Source organism: Rhyacophila brunnea, unplaced genomic scaffold, assembly GCF_057557595.1.
Source record: "Rhyacophila brunnea isolate RB1 unplaced genomic scaffold, BYU_Rbru_1.0 scaffold_5, whole genome shotgun sequence".
NCBI classification, from domain to species: domain Eukaryota; kingdom Metazoa; phylum Arthropoda; class Insecta; order Trichoptera; family Rhyacophilidae; genus Rhyacophila; species Rhyacophila brunnea.
In genome coordinates, this window is record NW_028233170.1 from 7,151,224 (window position 1) to 7,161,029 (window position 9,806).

A 9,806-nucleotide genomic window follows, 5' to 3' on the forward strand; every position below is an offset into this window, starting at 1 on the left:
TTTGTTCTGTGAGGGTTACGCCTTTTTTCCTAAACACGGTCGATATCAATACAAATCGTAATGTTCTTGATACAGTAAAATTGTAAGTTGTACCACAACAGATAAATAAGCTTTTTATTGACATACTGAAGGATAAAAGTTATGAATATTTGCAATAACTTCTAAAAGTATGGTTATTAGCAATGTGAAGTGTTGTATTTTAATATGTCAATTGTGGTGATGCATTATTTTCTAAAGTATTTATCAATATTAGCTTTAAATTTTGCAACAGTTCAATATTACTGTCATCGAATAGTATGTAATCACTTTTTTATATAATTAGATATTTAATTAACACAAATATTTTACTTTATTCCGTAAAAGTATCATGGCATTTAGGGATTGCAATACCGGTATTTGAAAACCGGAATTCAATTAATAATCGATATATAAATACCAGTTTTAAAAATACCCTTATTTTCGGTATTAAGAAAGCATAATTACACGTTTATATTTTTGGAAAATGAATTTTATGTTAGTTTTTCATTACTCACTAATATATTGTATATTCAATTTAGTTTTATGGTGCCAAAATACAAATATATTGACTCAAACCTACAAAAGTTTAATAATATTAAAACGAAATCCCTCAAATATACTCATATAATTGTCGCGATGAATTAACATATTTTGAAAAAGAAAACATTCGTGGAAAATATTTACAATAATTCTAGAACTATTGGTCTGACGTTTATAGTACATACACCAAAGTTGAATTTGAGAGAGATTTTCCTGTATCCGGACTTATAGTATTTGTAAAAATTGGCAGTTTTAAAATATTATGATCTATACAATATATTTATAAAGGTCAACATAATAAATATACGTAGGTACTCTAGGTTGCTATAAAATAGTGTTTTGAATATATTTTAATAGCTTTATTTATTGACAGGTACTTCTTTTTTTCTATAATATGTTTTGAGGAATACCGATATTAATATCGGTATTCAATAAAAAATACCGAAATACCGGTATTGATATATTCATTCGGTATTGCAATCCCTAATGTTATTACAGTTATTTAATAAACGCGTCATAATAATATATAGTATAATATATAAATGCAAATAATGGGTAAACTGTAACAGTAATAATATAATACATAATGTATGTATTCATGAATAGACAACACAAAAAAGATATTTAACGATAGATTAAATATTTTTTTAATATTTATAACAAGAAAATTATAAACATAACCGATTTAATACTATCATAAAAATGAATCGCAAAAATATCTGCGTATTAATGGTAAGGGTATTAAAATATTATGTGATATTGAGAAAGGATTGTAAATGAAGCCAAGAATTCTCCTCCTCCTTCTAAATTTTAAACTACAGTATGTAAGCATACCTAAGAGAAAGTTAGTCGGATAGAGCCACGGATAATATCCATACAACCGAAAGTAAAGGAGTCTCAAAAATTTCTTTTGGACTCTCCGCCATAAAGCCGTACTTCAACTGATGTGGGGCCCAAACGATAGACCCACTTTCAAGTCTGCTTCTAACTAAGGAGTTATAGAGAATTTTCGAAGGTTTATTTTAATATAATTAAAACCATGGATTTGGGGAGATTAAATATTAAGTGTATATGACTTTTCACACGAGATATAAGACATAGATATTATTTGAAGTAACAAAACTTTGACGCGGGAAAAAGGAGGCATGTTAGATAAGGCAGTTTTAAGTACTAGTTCCCGACTAGTTAGTACCTGCCCTCTATCCTACGAACCATGTAGAGCAGGGGTAGTCAACCTTGTTATACCTACAGCCCACTTTTCTATCTCTGTTAGAAGTAAAAATTTTTAACCGCCCACCGGTTTCACAGTAATGGATTTATAAAGTAGGGAAGTATCTTTTAAAGTAGTTTTAAGTAGTTTTTAAAACCTCTACCGCCCACCATAAATGCTGGAACGCCAACTAGTAGGCGGTAGGGACCAGGTTGACTACCTCTGAGTAGAGGATACACAACAGTACTTTTTGGGTGTACAACAGTGCATCCCGGTCTAGCATTCCTCTAAAGTTTAAAGTTACAATAAATATTATTATGTAAAAGCTCCTTTCTTACTAATTATGTCGATTACAGGATTATTGATGGGGAATTTAGACATTTATAGCGTTATTTAGTATCACTAGGTAATGCATGTATCTTCCTAAAAAATAGTAGTAAAACTATTACTTAAGGAATGGAATGTTTATTCAAATATATATGTTACGTATCGATTATAAACATGCATAATGCATTTTCGATAAATGCATTTAAATGATGCATGCATTCTGTGAGACACAATTACCTTGAATCGTTACATTCAAGTATACCACAAAGAAAAAAAGCAGTTGCCATGTGAGCTAAATATTGTTTTTTTATAGCGTCATTATACCGTGGGAAGTGTTTAGTTACATACCATTATTGCTAAATTATCCAACTATAATAATAACGCGACACAATTTTTTTTCTATAAAAACGATTTTGTGGAAAGTTTTCATTGTACCTACCTCGCCTCTCATATATGTAAACGGGAAAGTTAACACTATTAAACTGTATGTTATTATTATTAGTAAGAATATATTATCAACGTATAAGTAAGTCAAAGTAAAATGAATTTAAAGGACACTGTGGTCAAACAAAGGACCGATTGTCATCGCGTGGTGGAAGTAGGCTGTGGAGATCTGACATTAATAGTGTACACTAAACTTTGTCACTTGTATGTGTACTTTACACCCACGGTAAACGCGCGGCTTAAGCGTTGGACTATCACGCCGTGGGTCCCAGGTTAGATTCCTGGGTCTCGCAAGTACACATATTGTTTTTCAATTTGTGTCTGTCATGGTATGGACCCAGTGGCGGCTCTAGCATATTTTAGTAAGTGGGGTCAGGTGGCGTGAAATATCTAATAAATATATACCTAATCAATACCAATCAAAACGTATACCTACCTATTATAATTTTATTAAATTTTGAATTATAACATTACTTGTATGTAAGTCATTTATTTTGTATAGTGGCTTTAGGGATTCTATACATAATTCAAAGAAAACATACCTTTTGTAGCTATTACTTCATTTTCATATGCCTCCTGTGTCCGAAAGAGTCTTATAGGTAACTACTTAAATAATTCTACTCTTCTGTTTTCATTCATTCTGCACTCATTTTATTTCTGGTGTCAGGGCACTAGCCGATTTATCCAATAGTTTAGAACACTGCACAAATCGTTCAATAACAGTACTTAGTTTAATAATATACCTTAATATTATAACCAACTGTGCTTTACAAGAAACATCGGCTGTTGTTTCATCCGCTTGGATTGAAACAAAATTCGTGGTAGATAATATCTCCTCTTTGAAGAATTCTCTATATATCGTAAATCGTACATGGAATCGAAAAGCTCATTTTGAATTGTTATTGAAGTCCCTTTAAATGACGGCGAATTTTCGTAATAGTACGTACATCATCTACAATAATCTACATAGTAACTGGAACACTGAGCGATTCGGAAGTCTAATCACGGCCACGTACAGTTCGGTTATGAGGAATACAGCGGAAAACACATTTGAAAATACCCGATATACTGGATTATTTGTTAGTTTGGGTTAGTTTAGGTTAGATTAGGTTATCTTAACAAATAACAAATATCGGCTATTTTAAAAATGTGTTTGCCCCTGTATTCCTCATAATCGAACTGTACCTACCGGTGAGGTCCTAATCGTTTCACTTGTAGTTTGTCTTCAAATATCAATTGTACTAAACTTATATTTCAATAAATAATCCACCCATTCATCATAGTAGGTACCTACTTAATATTTTTTATCAAAATTATTTTACTAGCGTGAGATGAAAATTATCTACAAATAGTACTTTACAATATAAATAAAGAGTACCTATGTATTAACAAATATAAGTTAAAACTTATTTTAGATAGATGACCGTTAATCACGACGTCTGACTGGCAAACTAAAACGGCGTGTGACAGGATATGCTCCGACCGACAAATATAATAATAATACGTCAACTCTACTTAGGTACTCACATTTATGCAGGACAGGGTATTTTGAATCGCATCCCCGAGCTAGCACTAATACATGCACGGCTAAACGTGCATATGACGCAGTTAATGTTCCACACAGTTACGTGATTCAGAATTTTGAAAATCATAACCGACAATCGCATATAGCATCTCATAATAAAATAAACATTGCTTTCATTCGAACGGGTCCATCTCCCAAGACCCTGCCTCAAGGAACTCATAAATCTGTTCTTAGAAGTTCTGTGCCCCGCCAGCATCGTGGAACGTACCTGCTATGTAGGTAGACTGAGTGTGATAGCATTAACAGGGTTGCACCAAGAAACAAGAATCAAGGATGGGCAAACAAACGGTACAAATAAAATATATATTTAATTTATACTTAACAAAATCAATGTATTGTGGCAGGCACGTGTAATATGAATATGTAATTGAAGATTGATTATAGAATCATGGGGGGGACCGTCCCCTCGGTCCCGTAAGGTAGAGCCGCCCCTGTATGGACCTAATAGGTTGAGCACGTGACTGACATCCTCCAAAATCTCAATCCAAGCAATTGGAGATCCCTTATCTACTAATCCGATTGTCTTTTCCATTCACTGTACTGCATCCGCAATACTGAAACAGCGCCACCCCGAGGTGCACTTCAAGTGGATAAGGGGACACACCGGGATAGAAGGAAATAAAAGAGCCGACAAATTGGCTTGGTATGGTGACTCTGAACTCAAGACCGCGATAGCTTATCACAAATTTCCTCTGAGCTACGCGAAAATTACAATTTCAGATATGGTGAAAAACGAATGGAACTCACGATACATAAATTCATCGACAGGGGAGTTGACCCGAAAATTTTTACCTTCGATTTCAGCAGCACGAGACGCCAGGGTGCATAGGGGCTGTGTTTTGAGATGACTCAGATTCTTACAGGTCACGGAGTCATGTGAGCATACCGGCACCGGTTTAAAATAACATCTGATGAAAAGTGTCCATGCGAAGATGGAAGCGACCAGGACGCCCTACATTTACTCCTAGATTGTCAAATCTTTAGCAAGGAGCGGCACAACCTGAACTTTTTATTACAGATGGCAGATGCGGACATTCGAGACCTTCCGGGGACCATGGCAAACGAGGCCGGAAGAGATGCACTTTTTAATTTCTGTATTGATGTAATAAAAAGAATAAAAATAATAAATTGTGACATGTAATGATGATTCATGCCTTTCAGATCTAGTGACTGCAATCATATAAGATAGGATAAGTATATACTCAGAATATCAGTAATATGCGACATTTCTTTTACCACGGGAAAAAAACTCGACTACAAATCGCAGTCCTCAGTTCCCAATGAATACGACAAAATATTCATCAGAATCACCACTGCCTTGCGCTACAAAGAATTTTCCAGGGTTTTTGCAAGGCGGTTTCATAGGCCCTGGCCGAAATCAAATTAGCAATACCCGATGGGGGTAGAAGAATAGTTTTCAATAAGGCATATTCTCTCAGCCGGCACAATTTTCATTTGACTAGCATAAAGTTGAGTAGTTTGCGTGCCAAAGTCCTTAAGAAACCTCGATAGTAAATGCGAGGTATCCATAAAAGCATCTAGGAAAAAAAAAGTGGCTGACATCTATTTCTCGTAAAAAACAAAATCTGTTATTACAAACCTCTACTCTGTAAAGGCCCATATGATCCTATTAAGATCGGACATGGCCGAAAGAAAAGAAACTTTGTCAGTCATACTTATTTGTTTTGATTAAACTAAAAAAACTAATTGAACACGGAGTTGGTTAGTTTTTTAAATTCAATTAAAATGGAATTAAATAAAATGGAGGCAATAGAATCCTTGAGGTTGTGCCCCAAGGGTACGGTGCGTCACACTTTCTGGCGGCATCCGGAATACACGTCCCAGCTACATGAAGCGTCTCGTCGTGATTATTTTAATCACCGAAAGCTGTCGTATACGTTCACGAACTCAAGTGTTTGTAACGCGGTCGTACCAATTGTACCCCTAAGATTCGGCGGAGACATCGATTCTCAAAGAAGCCGAGACCTTTGAAGCTTAGTAAGATACCACGTCTCACAGCCATACAAGAGTACAGGTAGCACGCACACGTTGAGTCCTCACAGAATACAACCTTGACCTCCATGCGACTCCAAGTTGGCTGAATGCAGACCTAACCAAACACACTTGTGTGTTTGGTTTTGCCAGGTTTAGTTGAATTTTATAAACTAACGAACACCATCTGTTTAATTTGTATTCTCAGTCCAATGAAAAAAAATAGGTAGGTATGTCTGAAAAAATTTAGTGTGCACTATATAATATGTTGGATCTCTACAACCTACCTCCACCTTCGTCAATACAGTGTGATAGTTATTAAATTTCATGACTAGGCTAGGAGACAGTTTTAATTTATCTCAGAAGAATGTACAAAGTAATGAAATTACCTTTGATTTGAGAATGTTAAATTATATTTTGAACGAGAGAGTATCTAATGTGAGTATTTATAAAATTTAATTTTGTAATTATGAAATTTTGCTTATTTACTTCAAGTTACGAATATTCATTCATATATTTATAACCCATTACTCTGCTTATGAAAGTGTAAACAAAACAAGACATTTTTAATTGATAATACCATTAAAATATTAGTGTATCATAATAGTATTATAGTCAGAATAGAAATGTAGCAATTAATGAAGTAATTATGATTATAGTACAGTTTTTATGGAATTTAAAATTTATAGTATCTACCTACCTAAATATAATTTTAAAAAGTTTCGAAAATCTTTAAGCATATAATTTTATGTAAATGTAGTAAATAACAATTATGAACGAACGAAAACTCTGCAGATTGTCATAGAGCAAAGAGCTGTAGGTAAAATTAAAATTTTACAAGAGAAGCAATATATACCTTGTAACCACTTTTTAAAAAGTTTCTGAATGACTTGAATTATTTAAATAACATGTAAGTAGTAAGGAACTAGTCATCAACGAGTGCTTGCATTGATGTGTATATTATTATTGGAGGTATTACAGTCTTATTAAAAAAATGAGACACGATACATAAAAGGTATAATGAATTATATGAAAAATTTTGTGGTATGCTATGTGCCCTAAATAAACAAACTGAAAGCATTTAAAAAAGTCTGATTGGAAATTTTAACAGCTCAAAAGAAAACAGATTATGCAGCCTCACGTTATTAAAATTATTGTCACTAAGGAAAAGGGTTCCCAGATTTATAAAAAAAAATGTACGAGTTCCATTAAACAAAAAGGATTATGATCACTGATCTAGAAAGACGTAAGATATCTACTCATAATATGTTAAACATAACCAGAAGACACGATATATTAAAAATAATGTAAAGAAATGAAAAAAAAAACAATTCATGGCAAATATTATATACTTTTCATAACATTTTTCGGTACAAGTCGGTTTACCGGAAGCTAGACGGTAACTGCGCCAATTTTCATAGCTGATTTCGGAAAAAATCATGAATTAAAAAATGAAAATTTAACCTAAACTAATCCCAACTAATCTAACCTGAATTAACCTAACAAATAATTCAGTATCTATATCGGCTATTTTCAAAATTTTTTTGCCGCTAGCTTCCCATTTTTCTATACAATATGTCAGGAATTCCAATTTATATTTTATTTCCATCAATTTGTATAGGTACCGTACCTATTATAATATGTAGCCAATATTAATTATACTGATCAAATTAAATATATTATTACATTTTAGATAATGTTAAAATATAGCAATCATGATAATAATACAAATACGTGAAAGTACTAATGACCGTGTACATATTGAAATATAGACAATTTAGAGACCTCGTAATGTTATTTCTAATAAAATATTGACACCTTTCTCATCAGCGATGGTGGTGTAATGGTCAGCATAGTTGCCTTCCAAGCAGTTGATCCGGGTTCGATTCCCGGCCGTCGCACACCTTTTTGATTTATTTTTATAAGGTTTTAATTATTATTTTATGTAACAAGCATCCATGTTTGGAAAATGTCCTAAAATTTTTTCTTTACAATGTCGAGAAATACTTAATACACTTACCTTATCAAATTTGAGAAAACTAAGATATGCGAAGAAAAACAATACGAAATGAAAATAAGTATTTAATGCCTTGTTGTGTTGCCTGCGTTCACTGTATTTGTATCCTAACATATATTTGTTTTTGTTTTCTTCCTTTCAGATGTAGGTATATCGTGAAAAAAAACTAGAAATATGTCTTTCAAAGTCATTGAAAAAATGAACTAACACTATAGTGAAGTAATGCATGCCCGTACTTATAAATATATTTTTTAAATTGATTCGACTGGTATTAATTGATGTATGATACAAACATCCAGTATTTAAAAATATAATGACAATAATTTAACCGTAATACATATACATAAAATTTTAAACAGTTCAAATAATTGTTTCAAACTCTGTAATTCTCGTCTATTTTTAGACCCAAAAATATCAGAATTGAAAATTCTAAAAACCAGAGACTGGCTTTTATATGATTTTTGTCTAAAAGAAAATAAGCAGTTTATCACTAAATTATTGTTTATATTTTTTTTATAATTATTTATGCAAACATTTCCAGATTTTACAACATTGAATTTTCCTTATTGAAAAGGCCGATAGCACCATTTATTTTTATTTATCAAATAACGATGGTTTAGTGCAAATATATTGCATGTCCAATTTTGTATGTTTTGAGAAAATCGAATTTTAAGAATTGAGATGCATGAGAAATGGACATATTATTATTGTGTAAACTATTTCTTTTATTCAACTAATTAGTCACAAGATTTGAGAATGTAACATAATATATATTGAACATACATATTTTCAAAACATTTCATGCAGATTTCACCAGAAATCGTATATTTATCTGCTGGATTCAAGGTTCAAGTCCCGTCGGGTGTCGTATTTTTTTTCTCTACAAAATGATTTTTTCTAATGTGATGTTTTCAAATTTCGTACCTATGTTCAATATTATTATGTATTTGAAAGATATAATATATTATCTTTTCAAATATCTTATTTGGACATACAATATTTTTACAGCATAAATATACGATCCAGACGAATGATTTGTGTATGTTAATTCAATTTCGATAAAAACTGGACATACAACATTTTTACACTAAGCCATCGATAATATGAATAATAATGACTTTGAAAAGTTCATTTATAGCACAATACAGATAGTAAGTACTCGTAAAGCATAAACTGTTAACGTGGTTTATTATAGGTATCAACAAATATAACTTGAGGTGCGGCGGTTTTGAGAACCAATAGTTCGCAATACTCACATCGGGATACTAGAGTGCTTATATCGCGTCATAGTAAAGTTGTCGGTCAATAGTAAAACATATAAATTTAATGAATGTGAAAATATTTGTATTATTATTTTTCACTACCAAAGTATCATTTAGATATATTATGGTATATATTTTTTAGAAACATTTTAAAATACTTGAAATAATTCTCGGATATCGTGATTGGGGAGTATAATAAATTCCGGTATTGATTAAAATATTGAAATTAAGTCCGAGCTTGCGAAACTATTTACAAAATTTTCATCATTCTTCAGTTTGTGATGTGTCATTTTAATTTAGAATCAAACTACACACCTACATGATATATTTTCTATATTCTTTCATATTGTACATAAGTACATAATTTTGAAACAATTCTGAGAAAATATATTATAACCAATAGAAAAAATC

General features: G+C 32.0%; 1 non-coding gene across 1 annotated transcript; it reads left to right on the top strand.

Annotated features, from left to right (window-relative positions):
* The first annotated feature begins 7,945 nt into the window (after positions 1-7,945).
* TRNAG-UCC (transfer RNA glycine (anticodon UCC)) lies at positions 7,946-8,017 on the top strand. Its single transcript has one exon. It is a non-coding gene; the product is annotated as a tRNA-Gly (tRNA).
* The last annotated feature ends 1,789 nt before the right edge of the window (positions 8,018-9,806 follow it).